Here is a 19464-nt window from a genome sequence, read left to right as displayed (position 1 = left end):
TAAACAATGCCACAATGACTAACTTTGGGCATGTGATTCTACATTGTTAAAGACATACCTGCAAGATAAATTCCTAATAATGGGATTGCTGGGTTACAACGGTATATATATGTAGGTTTGTTAGCCATCATCTAATTCCTGTCCTAGATCAGATCAGATCAGGTCAGTCGCTCAGTTGTGTCCGACTCTTTGCGACCCCATGAATCGCAGCACGCAGGCTTCCTTGTCCATCACCAACTCCTGGAGTTCACTGAGACTCACGTCCATCAAGTCAGTGATGCCATCCAGCCATCTCATCCTCTGTCGTCCCCTTCTCCTGTTGTCCCCAATCCGTCCCAGCATCAGAGTCTTTTCCAATGAGACTTGTACTAATTTTCATTCCATTCAGCAATGTATGAGAATAAAGTCTATGTTTTTAACTGTTCCTCCAAATTATTTTAGCAGAGGTGCTGAGCAGCATTTGAGTATTGATTTATGCTTATCTCTTCTCTCTGACTACAGGTATCATCTAACTATGGTACTAACAATCAAAGAGAAAGTTTACATAAATGTAAAAGAAGAAGAAGAGAAAGAAGGAGGAGCTGGGAAATTACTCTTGGAAAAAAATAGTTGGCTTTGACCACAACATCTCAGAGTAGAAATGCAGAGCATCATCCCTTTAGAAGCTTAATAAACAAAGATTTTACAGTAGTTTTTTCCCACAGTCAAGATTAAGCCCTGCCCCCTTTATGTGCACAAGACCAATAAGAATACAGCAACAAGTGGCAGGCACACTGTATTTGAATTACCTGCTAACATTTCTGTCTTGCATTAGATTTAAATTTTGAAGTGGAGACTATATATTGATCAACCTATTTATCCCAACTCCTTGCACAATATTTAACATGTAACCTTCCTGATAAAAGTGTGTTAGAAGTTCATTAATATAAAAATAAACAAACAAACAAATTAAAACAAACCTTTTCCAAGTTCTCACTCTGTGCCAGACACCATCCTTAAGGTTTTACATGTATTGTCTCATTATGTCCATGTGACAATCAGACAAGGTTGGTTTTATTATTTCCAATTTATAGATGAGAAAACAAAGACTTAGAGAAGCCGTATAACTTGATAAAACTGATACATCATGAAAAGAAAAGAGTTGGAATTTGAGTGGGATTTGAATTGAGGTCTGCCCCAGTCTAAAGCACATACGTCTGGCTGCATGCATGCTCAGTTACGTCAGCTCTTTGTGAACCTATGGACTATAGCCTGCCAGGCTCCTCTGTCCATGGAGTTCTCCAAGCAAGAATACTGGAGTGGGTTGTCATGCCCTCCTCCAGGGGATCTTTCTGACCCAGGGATCGAGCCCACGTCTGTCTCTTAAGTCCCCTGCATTGGCAGGCGGGTTCTTTACCACTAGTGCCACCTGGGAAGCCCTTTGCCTGACTGGCACTTAGAAACAGGAACCTTCCTGATGCTCTACATTTCACATTTATGTAGGTAAGTTCTTGCTGTGCCCTCTGTAAGGCCAGAGCTAGTTCTATATTATGGATTTCAGGCCAGCGTGTCACTATTAAGAAGGGAAAGAAAGGAGGTAGTTTAAATGGTTTCCGAATAGACTCTTAAAAAGCGTTCTGAGACTTCTTTACCTTTTGGCAAACAAAGCTTTGGCCCCTCTGATACAGGCACACATTTATTACACCCTTGCGACTGTGGTTTATGTACAAGTATCCTATTAAAAGAGTTTAAAAAAAAAAGAACAAAAACCTGAAATGTGATTCCCTTTCCGACAGCAAAAGGAAAAATAAAAAGATGTTCTTTGCCCTCCTGTTCTAATCTGTGTTTGGAAGTCAAGCCTGCAGTTCCCAGAACTCTATCACCAGCTTGTTACATTTCCATAAATCTGTCCAAGAATACAACACTGTTCACCCAAAAAAAAATGTAATATAAACTGTAAAACACATGCACTTGATACCTGGATCCAATTTGCCCTCATTTTGTATATATGTGAAAATAAAGTGACGCTTTAAGTCTTTGAAACAACAATATCACATTATTTAGATAAGGGCCACCAAATCATTATTGAAATTCTGATAGCATTTGCCTTACTGGTAAAAGAAAATTACCTGTAATGCATAGTTCAAATAATTACTTTTAAACAAAAGCTTCTTTTCTACGTCGCTTATTTATCTTTTGAGACCAACTCAGCAGGGCTATGTATTTTATTAAAATTGCCTTCAGACTGCTAATGGCAGGGCGTCTGTTAGCACAGGAAAAGTGATGGCAGTTTGACTCCTATTCCTAATATTGGGAGTTAGTCCAGACACTTAAGAGCCAGAACTCTGCTGTGCATTTGACTATGTTATCAACACTTTACTTGCTAATGATACTAGTGACAGCATTTCAATATGATGGGTCAGACTTAAATAGGAAAGCTTATAATTGTGCTTGCAGAACCAAAGAAACTCCCTCCCCCACACACAAAACAATCCCTTTTATCAGCAGATCAGCTGGTGTTAAGCTTCATGACTAGGAATTATTTGGTAAGCTTCTGTTCAATATTTTCTCTCCTTCACCACTTCCCACCTTGAATGGAGAGCCTCCATCAGCACCTGATATCTACCCGTTTAGAAAATGACAACTGAGAGCCTTCCTGTGGAGCAGCAGTGTGCCAACTACCCAGCAGAAGGTCACACTGATGACTTCCCTGTGGCTTTTATTTTCCCCAGGGAAATCCGCAGCCAGGACTGACTGCTTGCCAAATATGCTGAGTGCCACAAACCAGCAGCGCTAAGAACCCCCCATCCTACTTGATGAGAAGCAGTAAGCAACTGTGCTGAACACCTGTGTCAGCTCCTGTTCCTGGGGACACCCCAGGCAAGCACTCATTCAGCATTCAGGGAGCGAGCTCCCCTCTTCAAACTGGCATGCCTGTCCAAAAACTTCTCGGTAGTCATATGATAATAGCTATGTTTGTCAGATCTCTGTACCATCAGTGTGTTTAACTACTGTTAAGGAGGATGATTTAAATCATTCCTGAGTTAAGTATTTCACTACAAGCATCCAAAGGGAATCAGCACGATGAATGTATTTCCTATTGTGATAAATGTAAAAGTAACGTTGTCCATCACTTCCCCCAACCAACTTGAGGAAAAGCAGACATCGTCTGAAATCTGGATGCTGCTAAGTAGCTTCAGTCGTGTCCGACTCTGTGCGACCCCATAGACGGCAGCCCACCAGGCTCCCCAGTCCCTGGGATTCTCCAGGCAAGAACACTGGAGTGGGTTGCCATGTCCTTCTCCAAATCTGGATGGTGTGATTCTATAGATGGACAAGATTTAAATCAATCAGCATTTTTCCTATAACTTATGGAGAATATATGCTAAATTGAGCCAGTGGAAATTCTAGTCAAGAATGGACAGAGGAAAACTTAATATAATTAAAAGATTGACATGTGCCACAGGTTAGGACTCAGGAAGAATATATGAATGAATGAACCAACAAATTAAGGAACACCTAAACAATTTTCAATATATCAGAAAAGTTCCATAATCCGGAAATGATTATATTCTAGGGGCCAACTGACTGTGCACATAGTGTTGATGATTTGCAGACCACGCAGGCAGGACTTGTGCAGAGAACCAAAATACATGAATAAATAAACCAAAGCCTACTTCAGAACGACCTAGTTTGTCAAGCAGCAAACTACAAGTCAAACATCAGAGTTTTTTGCATCCAAACCATTCCATTTGATCTTCTCCAAAATTCCACATGGCATTCAAGACTGTTGGTCTTTCAGGCTATTTCCTCATTCTAAACTGTTCTTCTAAGGAGGCAACTTTTACTATTGTTTAATCTCATAGAGCTTCATCCTCAACTCCCCCTGCCTGGTTCCAGTATCTTCAACATATCAACACTGATATTTCAAAGGTACAGACTCAAAACAATTCATGTACTTCCCATCAATAAAAATACATAAATAAAGACAAAATTTTTCTGGATTTCCTGTACCAGTGAATTGCAAAACTTTTATTTCAGTCACTCAAGGTTAAAATATATCCCTTATTGCACCAGGAAATCTAGCCCTATTGATTCCATCTTAGGATTTCCGCTCCTATCTGTCCCCAGGTTTTACCATCTTGGTCCTGACTTTCTGGATCTCTAGCTTAACTACCACAATAATGTCCCACCATCCCCTTTCAGCTTCTCCCCTTTTAATCAACCTCACACTGCCACTATATTAGTTAATTAATTCAAGGCACAGACTATATCACCACCCACATTCCCTTAAAAACAAACAAAAAAAAATTAATGGCTCCCCAAGTCCTGTTGAACTAAGTCTAATCACTAGCATGAGAGTCCAAGTCCTCTTTACAGACTTTGAATTGTAAAGTCTCTTTATGTTGTAAAGAGCCCACCATATCTTTACAGTCACCATCCCCCTTTTGTATATACTCTGTGCTGTATCCAAACAACCCAAGCTGAAAAAGACACTTAAGACAACAGGACCTTAATATATATGTGTGTATATACATATATATATATATAATTATATTAATATATGCTAATATACTATATATACTAATGTATATTAATGTATAATGTATACATACTTTATATATACTAACTAACTAACCCCTACCAGTATCTAACATCTCTGCTAGGAAAATCACACATATCCTTAAAGACTCAGTTCAAATACTGTTTTGTCTATGAAACTTTATCTTTTCTATAAACCCTTATAGAATGCCAGGTTGCAGATCTTATGTAGCCTTTTTGACATTATGTCTCACACTATAATATTTGGTTTTGGATCTTCTAGCTAAATTCACTTAGCACGTGCTATGAGCAAAACACTTGGAAAGATATTTTGGGGATACACTGGAAACTAAGATTCACTCAGCAAAAGGCAAATGAGAAAAAAAGTTTAAGTGGAGTGGAAAGTCATTCAAGCAGTTGGATGAACTCAAGGGCCAAATGAGATAATGACTGATAATAACCACATGGATTTAGTATAAAGGCAATTACTGATGACTTTAGCAAAGATTGGCATGAGAGAAGTAGAAGAGGATTGAAGAGCAAAAGAAGAAAGAAAATGGAGACAATAAGTTAAAACTTTAAGGATATATATATATATATATTTATAAGAAAATAGATTTTATATATTCATTTATAAAAACAAAATGTATTACATGAATATTCTAATAGCTATATAATGAGAATCTAAGCTTATATTCCTACTTATAGTTTTAAAATACTTTTTCATGCATTGACTCAGAATTCTATGTCAGAATTCCAGTATGCTTGCCTGGAAAATCCCATGGACAGAGGACCCTGGTAGGCTACCGTCCATGGGGTCACAAAGAGTTGGACACAACTGAACAACTTCACTTTCTTTCTCAGAATTCTGAAACATTTCTAGTAAACAGTCATTGGGCAGTTGGAAACTGCTGCTGTCAGACAGCTAGGAGAAGGCAACCCTACTTCCTAAATTCCTTTTTAAATAATCATTTTGATTCTTTGGGGGCTTCCCTGGTGGCTCAGATGGTAAAGCATCTGCCTGCAGTGCAGGAGACCTGGGTTCAATCCCTGGGTTGGCAAGATCCCCTGGAGAAGGAAATGGCAACCCACTCCAGTACTCTTGCCTGGAAAATTCCATGGACTGAGGAGTCTGGTGGGCTACAATCCATGGAGTCGCAAAGAGTCGGACATGACTGAGCGACTTCACTTTTCACTTTGATTCTTTGACATGACAGCAATGAGAATTTTAGAAACAACCTTGCCTTCCAAATGTCAACATATCTTTTTTGATTTTTTCTGAAAATAAATATGAACAATTTCCTCTGTTATTTATAAGCATCCTTATTTTTCTTTTATATTAAAAATGGTCACATCTAACATGATTCCTAATTCAACCAAATTTGATTTACACACCATGCATACTGGTTCAACAAATGTAATGGAACTGCAGAGATAATGGTAGCAATACAATTCTCCTTATGGGAGAAGCAGTGCTGGTCACTTAGCAGGCAAACACAGGTTAAAGACCCTAAGTCATCTGGCTGGTAAGTTTCAAAGCTGATTCCAGAATTCATGCCCTATATGTCCTATGACAGTTTTAATTTTTTTAACTATTCCACATTTTCTTCTTACAAATAGCCTCATGGGTCATGTGATCATTACAATAAACCATAACATAATTTTCAAAAATTAAAAAAAAAAGCAGAGATATTACTTTGCCAACAACAACAAAAATTCTCCCTTACAACTGGAAGATAAAAATTCATGACTTTTATGGACTTACACAACCTAATTTCAGTTTAAATTAAAAACAACAAACAAATGGAATTTCAACTATGCAAAGCAACTAACCAAAGTTACACAAACTTCTTTAGAAGATACAGAAACTTCTATTATATATCCTTGTCATTAATACACCTATTATGAAACATTAAGTTATTCTACAAAACCCAAGAATATGATTATAAATCAAAGGAATTTTACAAATTAAGGACACAAAAACAAAAAGTGATAGCTATACTATTTAACATGAACTCCTTGAACACAGTCATCAGTCAAAATCATAATCAGATAATGTTGCCCTACTCGTTGTTAAAGTTTATTTTCATTCATAATTTATATTCATACAAAGAGTCAGACACGACTGAGCAACTGATCTGATCTGATAAAGGAAAAAATTTTTAATGTTTTACCCAACCTGTAAGTCCAAGTGATCCTTAAACCATGCAAGCCACATCATGCCCTTTTATTGGCTAAAGTCCCCTTAATGATCCCCACGTCACTCAGAATAATAGTCAAGATCCTGCTGCGGTATACCAGACCGTGTATAATGAACATCACATCATGCTTTTTCATCTCTTACTTGTCCACTCTTCACTCTACTCTGACTGTACTTGTCCACTCTTTACTCTCCTCTGACTCTACAAATACCTTTCTTGACAATCTTTCAACATAGCAAGCATGCTCCTTATACTCGCTCTTCCCAATGACTATATATCTTCACTCATATCTCTAAACACTTCCCCCTCTCATGCTGCACTCAGGTCTGTGCTCCACTCTCTCCTTAGCAGAAAGGCTTTCCCTAGACATGGTACTGGATACAGTCTCCCATCATTCTGTATTTATTCTGCTTTATTTTTTCCTTAGTATGTATCCCTATTAACATATACATTAAATTTTTCATTTTAGGTGTTCCTTCACTAGAATGAAAGCTCCAGGAAGGAAGGAACTTCTGTTGTATGAATGAATGAATGAATGATCATCTTTTCATTTCATCCAACTAAATAGGAAACTTCTCCAGAGACACAACAGTAAAAAAAAAAAAAAAAAAAAAAACTTAATGTTCTTGAGTTCTTTGAATATCAGTGCAAAGTGAAGTACAAGTATCAGTGGCATTCCTTATCAAAATACATACTGGTGAAGATGACATAGGACGATGATAGTTTCTTATCTGCATGTACAATGTTGGGGGCAGAACTGTTTGAGTTCCACAGCTGTAAAGCACACAATGCACTATATTTGCATCATGTCAAGAAACACAGATTTATCTCTGCTACTAATATTTCCTGTGACAGTGGGAGGCAATGTAGGTTTGTAAAACAGGTGAATTAGACTGAGGCTCTCTCTATCCTTCAAGACTATCAGGAATCTATGAGGTATTTGTCTCTTCCTTCTTGATTTTGCTTCTAAACATGCAAAACTCAAACAACAACTGTGTTCAACTTAAGGTCAATATATACATAACAGCCAGTGTCCAAGAAAATTCACCACCGTTGGGTTTCAGTATGCTTCTTTCTAATGTTTAGTCCAATGATAGTTACAGATTGAAAGTCAAGAGATGTTAACTACCAGAAAACTCCTTATGAAAGTATCACCCAAAAGTGCTTCTCAACTCTTTAAGAATCACTGCAGACATACTTATAAACCCAATTTCTTGGGCATATCATTGTAAACACAGCTTTTTGAAGGACTCTTACCTAATTTAGCTAAGAGCAGAGATCTGAGTATATACGATGCATCAAGATGCACTTGCAATTATCTTTCCTTTAAGCTGGAGGGTGGTATTCTCACAAGATACATAATAAAAATCTGTCTAGTTCTTAATGCTAGAAAATGACTAAATCTCTGAAGCATCCAAGCAGAAGAACTTTAAGTTGAGCTCCATTCTGAATAAACCATTTCACTTGAAGAGATGTGATCAGACTGAAGAACAAACTCATTTATCTGGGTGATGAAACATGAAAAAAAATACTGGTAGCTGCTCTCCAGGAGACCTGGGTGTCGAGACACTAAGTCAAACTCCAGGAGACTTGTGGAAGTGGTAACACTGGAGGGCTTATAAGAGAGGACCACCAAGCTTCTATAAATAACTAAGCCATAGTAGCAAGACTTATCACCACTGATTAAGACAACACAGGGAGGATTCCCTGAAGCAAGAAATCAGTCATCACAGGTCGTCAGTCATTCATGGTGACTCTCAGGACCATGGGGACTGCAGAGACCAACATGGCTGTGCCCAGCTTACTGAGGAGTGTGACTTACCCTAAACTTTCCATATTAGATGACAAAAGCCCACAGTAGACCCTTTGACTATTGAGATTGTTCTATCTACAGATAAATTATTTAATTAACCTTCACTTTATATATGGCAGCCAACATTCAGTAGTTAAAATTAGCATTAGTAAACAGACTCTAAGAATATTGTGAGTTCTTAGAGGTGTCCTTGCACCGAGAGAATACAACAGAAAAGAAAGGAAACTTGACTTTCATGACCCAAGTGTTCTCCCATTACAATTACATAAGTAATGACATTTTATATGTTTTAAGGTTTTGATTCTGAAAAAGTCATGGAAAAGTCTTCATTTCAAAACTATTCAAATAATATTCACATTAGATAGATAACAGAAATCAGGGTAACTCTGAATCTTATTAGGTAAGAAAATTTCCTTTGTTCCTGAAAATCTCTTCAAACTACTTTTTACCTTCAAATTTTAAAAAGAGAAGGCCCAAGTGCTGGACCTATTATACAAAGGCTCCAGTAGGTAGCTGCAACACTGAAGACCACACCAAATAATCACAGATAAGAAATAAACAAGTGGCAAGAGATCAAAAATTCCAAAATTAATGAAAAGAATGATCAGCAAATGATAATGTAATATCCTGACCTGCTGAGTCTCCAATCTCTCCCACTCCTGATGTCCTTGATATTATCTACTTCTTGCAATGCTGAGAAAAAGAAAAAAGAAAGAAATGTACTTAGTGACAAATCAAAATAATTTCAAAAATACTCAGGTGAAAAAAAATAAATTTTACAAAGGGAATTAAAGAAGATTTCTACTACATAACTTTGGAAGAAATATTAAGTAATTTCACTGTAAAACTTTTTTCTAGACCAGATTTATCCTAATAATGCAAAGTTGATTTTGCATCTAAATATCAAATAATATAACACATTTAATACTATATTAATAAAAGATAAAACCATATGATCACTTCTATAGATGCCGAAAAGCATTTGAAAAATACCAATACCCTTTCATGAAATAAACATTCAAAAAGCTTCCCTGGTGGCTCAGATGGTAAGGAATCTGCCTGCAATGCAGGAGACCTGGGTTTGACCCCTGGGTTGGGGAGATCCCTTGGAGAAGGGGCTGGCTATACACTCCAGCATTCTTGCCTGGAGAATTCCATGGAGAGAAGAGAGTGGCAGGCTACAGTCCATGAGGTCGCAAAGAATCGGACATAGCTAAATGACTTTCACTTTCACTCCTCAACCTAATACGGAGCAACTATGAAAACCTCACAACTATCATACTTAGTAGTAAAAGACTGACTGATTTCCCCCTGCTATCAGAAATAAGACAATAGTACCCACTCATATCACTTCTATTCAAGATTAAAAGGGAGGCTACGTTCAGGTATAAATCGCATCCAGATTGAAAAGGAAAAAGTAAATTATCTCTATTTGTAGTCAATGTTATTTTTATCTAGAAAATCCTAAGTATTGACATTTTATTTTTAAAAGATGATTAAAAGTAATGAACACTATTAAAACTAATGTAAGGTTGCAGGATACTTGATCAATACATAAAAGTCAATTGGATTTGTATGTACTAGTAATAAACACTCCAAAAATAAAATTAAGAAAGCATTTCCCTTACAACACGAAAAAATAAGATGCTTAAGTATAAATTTAATAAGTGGAGGATTTGCATATTAAAAATTAAAACACTACTGAAAGAAATGAAAGAATATCTAAGAAAGATGAAAAGGCACCCCACATTCATGCATCAGAGAAGTTAATATTCTTAGCATGAAGTACTCCACAAACTGATCAGTGTGTCTAACACAATCTCTATCAAAATTTTAGCTGGGCTTTTTGGTAAAAACTGACAGACTGTCCTTAAAATTCATACGGAATGCAAGAGATCCAGTACACCTAAAACAATCCTATGAGAGAAAAAAAGTTGGGGAATACATCCTTCACAACTTCCAAACTAAAGCCAAAGCTACAGTAATCAAGACAGTGTGGTACTGGTATAAGGACACAAATACAGATAAACGACATAAAATTGAGAGTATAGGAACAAACCTTGACATTTATGGTCAATCAATTTTGACACACTTGCCCAGACAATTCAGTGGGGGGCGGGGGGAGAGGTAGGGAACAGTTACAGTATGACAAAAAAAAAATAAATCTAGTCTTTGTTCCTGGTTCTTGACAGGCAGCTTTGAAAACCCTTGGAATTCTCTGAGTGATAGGTATGACTTCGTTATGCTAGTGACATGACCCTTAAGAGGATTCCCAGACCGCTTCAGGCTGGGGTAGGATATCAGAAAAAGCAGGCAAGTGATTCGAGGGCTGGAACACTGAGACACCTCCCACCCCCAACCCCTGACCTTCTCCCCTACACTGACTTCTAGGGGGAGGAGACCAAGAGGCTGGAGACTGAGTGTACTGACATGACCAATGACTAAGCCAGAACACATCTATAATTATGTCAATAAAAGCTCCAAACAACAATCCCAGAATTTCCTTCCTGTGAACAGAATGATGTTCAAGGAGGATGGCACACCCTGCCTCCACAAGACAGAGACTCTTCACCAAAACCCTTTTAGACGTGTCCTCTACCTCTTCTGTTCATCTGAATCCCTTACAATAAAAGTCATCATAAGTAAGCACATTCATGGATTCTATGAATCATTCTAGTGCATTACTGAGCCTGAAGAAGTGTCATGGGAATTCCTAAGTCTATATCCAATTCACCCTGGGAAAAGTCTTCCTTGCCTGGGGACCCCACTTGTAGCTGTCTTCTGAAGTAAGGGTAGTCTATCTGGGGACCTTACCCATTAGCTTGTGACTGGTGCTAACTCTAAATAGTTAGCATCAGATTGATTGGAATGATGAACACATTGGAATATAATCATTTTTCCAACAACTGGTCCTGGGAAAATTGGATATCCATATTCAAAAGAATGGAATTAGATTCATACTTCAAAATCATATAAAAATTAATTCAAACTGAATCATATAAATAAATGTAAGAACTAAAGATCATAACGCTATTAGAAGAAAGCATAAATTTTTGTAACCCTGAGTTTGGCAATGATTTTTCAAATATAACACCAACAGATAAAATAAATAACAAAAGAAAAAAATGATAAATTGAATTACATCAAAATACAAAATCTTTGTTTCAAAGTACACCATCAAGAAAGTGAAAAGGTAACCTACAGAATGGGAGAAAATATTTACAAATCATAGATCTGATACAGGACTTGTATACAAAATATAGAAAGAACTCTTACAACTCTACATTAAAAAGTCAAACAAACCAATTAAAAAATAAGCAAAGAATCTGAATAAACATTTTACCAGAATAGGTATAAAAATTGTCAATTAGAACATGAAAGATACTCAACATTAGGTAAATGCAAGCCAAAATCACAATGATATGCTACGTCACATCAACTGGGATGGTTATTTTTTTGGGGGGGGGGATGGTTATTTTTTAAAAAAGATAATAACAAGTGCTGCTAAGGGTATAGAGAAAAGGGTATAGAGAAATTGGAAAAAACATACATCACAGATAAGAATGTGAAATTCTTCAAGTGTTTTGCAAAATAGTTTGGCAGTTCCCAAAAGGTTATAGAGAGTTACCATATGAGCCAGCAAGTCCACTCCTATGTTCATACACAGAGAAATGAAACATATGTCCATACAAAAACTTGTACTCAAATGTAATCCCACTTAGAATAGCCAAAATGTGGCAACAGTCTAAATGTCCATCAACTGATGAATGAGCAAACAAAATGTAATATATCCATACAGTGACATATTATTCAGTCATATAAAGGAATGAAGTATGTTACAACATGGATAATCTTTGAAAATATTATACCAAATGAAAGAAGCCAGTAACAAAAGACCACACATTGTATGATTTCATTTTTAAGAAATGTCCAGAATAGGTAAATTTATAAAGACACTGAGCAGTTAGCAGTTCCTTAGAGTTACAGGGAGAAGAGACTTGTGAAGTAATAGCTGCTGCTGCTGCTGCTAAGTCTCTTCAGTCGTGTCCTACTCTGTGAGACCCCAGAGACGGCAGCCCACCAGCCTCCCCGTCCCTGGGATTCTCCAGGCAAGAATACTGGAGTGGGTTGCCATTTCCTTCTCCAATGCATGAAAGTGAAAAGTGAAAGTGAAGTCGCTCAGTCATGTCCGACTCTTCGATACCCCATGGACTGCAGCCCCACCAGGCTTCTCCATCCATGGGATTTTCCAGGCAAGAGTACTGGAGTGTGGTGCCATTGCCTTCTCCGGGGAGTATGTTAATGAATATGTAGCTTCTTTTTGTTAGATGAAAATGTTCTAAAGTTATATTGTGGTAATACTGAACTTCTCCTTAAATTTACTGAAAAACACTGAATTGCACACTTTTAAATTAGTGGATTGTATAGTATATAAATTATAAATCAAAAAAGCAAGTTTAAAAAATTTCATAGATAAAGCAAAGGCACATTAACACATTAATCCCACATTTAAAAGGAAAATTACCCACATCTGTCTTGAAAAGTCTATGTTCAGATGATACAAAAGATATTTAATATTTTGATAGGTATTCCTTGACCAATAACATTAATAGCATGTCAAGATTAAAAACCAATAATAAAATAAAAGGAAAGCATTCTACTTTTAAATTAGTCTTCAGAAATTAGTCTTTCAATAGGACTTTCAAGTGTGGCTACTGAAAATTAAAAGTGGTCCAAATTTTTTGGAAAAATTTGAATCATCTATACCAGCAATCTTATACATGTTCATCCCAGTGTGATAGTTGCTCAGTCATGTCTGGATCTTTGCGATCCCGTGAAGTGTAACCCCTTAGGCTTCTCTGTGCATGTAATTCTCCAGGCAAGGATGCTGGAATGGGTTAGTCATTCCCTTCTCCCAATGATCTTCCCAATCCAGGGGTTGAACCCAGGTCTCCCACATTGCAGGCAGATTCTCTACCGTCTGAGCCACCAGGGAAGCCTGCACACGTTCTTATGTAATTTCATTTCTGGAAAATACATACTGAATAAAGAATTCCAAAAACAAGAAAAGGTATGCACAAATATATTCATCTAGAAATTATTAGCAACATAAAAATAGAGTGAGTCAAAGTGGCTAACAATAGAGCATTGGTTAAATAAACTATAGATTATCTCCTTACTAATTTGCTGAGGAAAAGAGGCTTAATAATTAGCAGAACCCAGATTCACATACAAATTCCTTTGACTCCAGCATCCAAAAGTTTCTAAACACTAATTTTGTTCCAAAATATTAATGTTCTGAAAGATTAATTCTGGTTAATAGACCAAAGATCAGTAGTTTATATAACTAATGATACATACACAGGCTCACATACAAGATACAAAAACAACTCAAAAAAGAAATGCCAAAATGTTACAATGTTAGTTTTAGAATAGAAAAGTTTCTTAGTTTCTTTTGCTAATTTACATTTTTTAAACATTTTTCCAGTAAATTATATAACTTTCATAGTAACAAAAAGGTTACTAAATAGAATATCAAAACTTTTATACAAAATGTACACTGCTATTTAAGTGTGCCGATAAAACAGCTTTGAAAAGGTTCTGAGTTGGCACCTAGTGCCCTTTTAATAACCCCATATTCCTCCCCAGAACACAGACATCCACTGGAGTACTCCATCCAGGTCTATTTTCTAAATATTAACCAAGACTTTAAAAAAATAACTAACTTATTTTTATCCACTAGACACTTCATCTACACTGGCTCTTTACTTCACAACCACTCTATGAAATGTGCATAATTAGCACATAGCAAAGGAGGACACTGAAACTTATTTGCTCATAGTCACATGGTCAGCATGTGGCAGAGATAACAATGAGGTATCATCTCACATCTGCCAGAATGGCTATTATCAAAAAGTCTACAAATAACAAATGTTAGAAAAGGTATGGAGAAAAGAGGACCCTTGTACACTATGGATACACTATGGAGGTGCCTCAAAAAACTAAAAATAGAACCACCATATAATCTGGAAATTCCACTCCTGGGTATATATCTGGGAAAAAAAGGACAAGACTAACTGGATAAGATACATGCACCTCAATGTTCACAGCAGCACTATTTAAAATAGTTAAAACACAGAAGCAACCAAAATGCCCCAAAAGATGATTGGAATATTACTCAGCCATGTAATTTGAGTGATGTGGATGGACATAGAAAATATTATACTCGGTGAGATAAGTCAGACAGAAAAAGACAAACACTGTATGGTATCATTTATATGTGGAATCTACAAAAATACTAATGAGTGAATATTCAAAATGAAAACAGACTCACAGATACAGAAAATAAACTTGTTGTTACCAAAGGGGAGAAGGCAGGGGGAGCAACAAATTAGGGGTATGTGATGGCATTACCGACTTGATGGACCTGAGTTTGAGTGAACTCCGGGAATTGGTGATGGACAGGGAGGCCTGGCGTGCTGCAATTCATGGGGTTGCAAAGAGTCGGACACGACTGAGCGACTGAACTGAACTGATTAACAGATACAAACTACAATGTATAAAACAGATAAGCAACAAGAATATATTGTATAGCACAGGGAATTACAGCCAGTATCTTACAATAACCTATAATGGAATATAGTTTGCAAAATTACTGAATCACTATTCCTCTCTTTACACCTGAAATAATACAGTATTATAAGTAAACTATACTTCAACTAAAATTTCTTGAGGTGCCATCGCCTTCTCGGAATAGACCACATGCTGCTGCAGCTGCTAGGTCGCTTCAGTCGTGTCTGACTCTGTGTGACCCCATAGACAGCAGCCCACCAGGCTCCCCCGTCCCTGGGATTCTCCAGGCAAGAACACTGGAGTGGGTTGCCATTTCCTTCTCCAATGCATGAAAGTGAAAAGTGAAAGTGAAATCGCTCAGTCGTGTCCGACTCTAGCAACCCCATGGACTGCAGCCCACCAGGCTCCTCCGTCCATGGGATTTTCCAGGCAAGAGTACTGGAGTGGGGTGCCATTGCCTTCTCCATAGACCACATAGACAACTTCAAAAGATACTTGTCCATGTATCAGTTCCCTGTTGCCTTCTCAAGTGCTGGCCAATATGTCAAACAAAGTAACTGTTACTAACATGGATGTGAGCTAGTCAGATTAAACTGGGAAAAGTACAAAAATTGGAGGCACTCTCCCACCACCTGTCACTATCCCTTCTTCCTTTGATTTGCTGCATAGCACTTATTATCTCTAAAACTGTTGGTTTTTTATCTTTTAATGACCTTGCCAATTTTGTTCATTGCTTTACCTTTTGCACCTAGAACAGTGCCTGATTTAAACTGGAGTTCAAGAAATACTTAGAAGATGAATAAACAAATGTACTTAGAAACAGATGCAAATTTCTCTCTTTCCGAAGCCATATGTCTCTTGCCAAATCAAATAGCCTCTCATTTTTTAGTCTTTTACTTTAATTATGCTTGATGGCACAGTACATGTCAAATCTTTAGTTTCCCCAGCCAGGAATCAGACCTGTGCCCCATGCATTGGAAACTCAGATTATCAACCACTGGACCACCAGAGAAGCCCCCGACATCTCAGCTTTTATATGTCTGCTTCTTTAATGCAATACTGCTCAAGGCTGTTATGAGTTTAAATTCATTCATTCAAAAACTATTTATTGAGCACCTATTACACGCCAAACATTATTCTAAGCAATGCAATAGTAGCACGGAACAAAACAGACAAGAATCGCTTATGCAGCTCATAGTCTGGTGAGGGAAGATAAACAAGAATGTAACATAAAATATTAGATTCTGACAAGTACTCTGGAGACAAACAGCTTTGGGTAGCAATCTGAGAGGAGGAGTCACAGTTTTAAGCAGAGTAACTGAGAAAGAGGACATTTGAATACAGAGGTGAGGGAGTGAGAGGTACATATCAGAAAAGGAACTTTCAGTCAACAGGAAAAGCATGCTGGCATGACTGTATTTTCAGAGTGGTTGCAGTGCCATGAGTGATGAATGAGTATGAAGAAATGAGGTCAGATAAGTGAGGCAGGGAAAAGGACAGACTGCGTCAGGCCTATATGCCATTGGAAAGATATTAGCTTTTATTCCTAGAAAAATTAGCAGTCTTTGGAGGGCTTTGAACAGAAGTAGGATATTCTATGGCTAAAGTTTTTAATGGGCTCAGTATCTCTCAACAGAATTGCTACTGGCATTTTGGGTGGCCAGCTCCCCTCTGTCCTGACCTTCAAGCACACAGCATGTCATTTAGCATCTCTAAGCTCAGCTCACCTACTGCCAGTAGTAATCCCCAGAAATTCTGACAACTAAAAATGGCCGCACTTATTTCCAAAGCTCTCTTAAGAATAGACCATGGTAGTGGAGAGTCTGTTTTAATCTTCCATACTTTATGTCATCTTGAGCTAAAGTGAGAGTGGTAAATTAGAATACATATTTTTTAGAGATAGGATTTGCAAATGGATTGGATATGAGTGTGAGTTCTGTTCTTCACTGAAATTATGAAGACAATGTATGGAATTGATCTGGTGAAGAAAGCAGGCATTCAGTCAAGAAAAGCAAAAAAACTGCTATGTAAAAGCAGATATATCTATATTTTATGCAAATAATTTTGTGAAATGAAATAATGAGCAGTCCTGAACTGATGGATTTTGTTACATTTTATGAAGTGTATTTTACGAAGGAATAGAGTTAACAGAAATAAACATTAGATAAATAAATGAATAAATGGTTGCTAATTAATAGTAGTCTATTAACTAGTCTACGCAATTTGATTATATCAAGAAAATTGTCGTGTGTTTTTTTTTATATATAACCCAAAGGAATGAATTTAATTGTGGGATTTAGAACAATAAATGGTGTGTGAGTAGGCAGGCTTTTAATGCTGTTAAAATCCCACCAGGCCCTCGTTGCTTGGAGTAGATGCCCTACAGTGAGATTAGACACTGCCTTGGGAAAACAGTGAGTGCCACAACTCTCCTGTGTGAACCACCAATTCCAACCTATGGAGTCAACTAGTCAATACATGCAACCTTTACTACATTCATGGCCATTTAAGGATTTCAGAGAAAAGCTGTGTTCAAACGTTGTTCAGCTCCTCTTTACTGGTAGAGTTGAGTCATTCTTCCATAGACAGAACAAATGATCGGAATCAACACAATAACTGATAGATGCAAACATACAATTTAGAGTTGCTGGGAGGAAGTGTCCAATTGCATCACCGCTAGAACCTTATCCCTAGGAGTAGCATCCTGCTTGCTTGCCAAAGTAGAAAAGCAGCATTTTGAACAGCAATGCTCATCGCATAAATCTGAAGATTCTTTCTAAATGTGTTAAATCACCAAACCCACATAGTTAGAACAATTTTATTCTCTTTGGATTTATACCACACTTAGGAACATTCTGCTTCAATATTTTCTATCAATATTCCCTATGATTTGTTACAGGGGAGGGATTTGTATTCCAACATAAGTCTCTATACACACAGGTACAAATGCATGCTTCCTTCAGAACACAGCATCATTTTCCAGCCTATTGTTAGACACTCTCTTATTCTCAATAACATTAGTGGAGGGGAATTGAATGTAATTCTTCAGTCAAGTTCCATCTCCAATCACCAGTTAGCGAAAAGAAGTCAGAAGGTTCATACAAAGGTGGTTGCTTGAACTAAAGTGGGAAGGAACATGATAAATAAGTACCAGTGGCCGACAGATGCCCTACAGGCTTCACATTGTTGTTTGAGGGGAAGGACATAGTGTGTCATAATGAATTACCATTAATTTGAGCCAGCAGTACTGTTAGATTGAGCCCAGCAACCCAGGATGACAAACAGCGCCTGCAAGATCATCTAATGAGGGGATAAGACTGCTCCAGTAGTGCCGCTTCACTCAATTAGTGGACAAGGCTTTTAATGCCGCTCTGCACAACTAAAGCAATTTTGATTACTTAGAGCTAAGTCTCCATTTAGAATGTTTTGGAAGCTGAAACAGGGTTTCTTCCTTTTTTTTTTCCTAATATAATTTAGCTTGAGACTATTTGAATGGTAATAAGCTATTTGAAAGCCAATCACATTATTTCTTATTTTTCCCTAAGTAATATTGAAATATATTTTTTAAAAGTTCAAATGATAGAATTTACTCTAGTAAATGAAATGTAAATAAGATAGCAAATGATTAAGGATATGCAGAGGGTGTTTGTGTGTGTGTGTGTGGTGTGTGTATGTGCGTGTGTGTGTGCGTGTGTGCATGCAGCACTGTGTGTGTCTGTGCCAGAATTACAGTTGGTGAATTTCATTTCATCAGCCAACATTATCAGGAGGGTTGCATATTTATTCTATATATCCACATTTTTAAAAAATTCCAGATCTTGCCTTCTTTGGCTGGGAACACTTATATTTCAGATCTTTTGATATGGGGAACTGACTTTTCCACTTCATTATTTTTTTCACTATGTCACTGCATGATGAAAAGCACTGAGAAGCACAATGGTACGACTTTCTTTAATAACGTGATCATTGACTTATAACTAAAACCTTACCCTCTCAGAGTCTCCTTAGGCTTCCTAAAATTCCTTTCATTCTCATTAGAAACATACAGGGTGCTCACTCTATACATCATTCTATCATCTTCCAGCTTTTTACCCACTATGTGTATTTAATCCTTGGTCTGCTTATACTGTGTGAAATTCTATGAAATTTTACCTTTATAGACAGAAAGTCATTAGATTAAAAAAACATGACTCAAGTCCTTAATGAATTATGCAAGACACACAGTAGGTACTCATAAAATTTTATTACACTGAACACAAATACTACAGATAAAAAAAGTGAACATCAAGATTTTTCATAGAGAACCCTTCTTCCTTTGCTTCCCTTAGATGAGGAGTAACATCAGGATCAAGAGTT

At 37.2% G+C, this 19464-nt stretch overlaps 1 protein-coding gene across 44 annotated transcripts in view; it reads right to left on the bottom strand.

Annotated features, from left to right (window-relative positions):
- SOX5 (SRY-box transcription factor 5) overlaps nucleotides 1-19464 on the bottom strand; it is a 1169920-nt gene that overhangs the window by 757748 nt on the left and 392708 nt on the right. For all 44 annotated transcript variants that reach the window (XM_086401754.1, XM_086401750.1, XM_086401772.1 and 41 more), the window contains one exon: nucleotides 9168-9228. The gene's annotated coding sequence lies outside the window, so the exon portion shown is untranslated. The remainder of the gene's footprint in view (nucleotides 1-9167; nucleotides 9229-19464) is intronic.

This window comes from Bos grunniens, chromosome 5, assembly GCF_055505025.1.
Source record: "Bos grunniens cultivar Pamir isolate PY7600 chromosome 5, Bosgru_T2T1.0, whole genome shotgun sequence".
Taxonomy (NCBI): domain Eukaryota; kingdom Metazoa; phylum Chordata; class Mammalia; order Artiodactyla; family Bovidae; genus Bos; species Bos grunniens.
The sequence above is the reverse complement of the archived record's forward strand: the minus strand, read 5'-3'. Positions and strand labels throughout refer to the sequence as shown.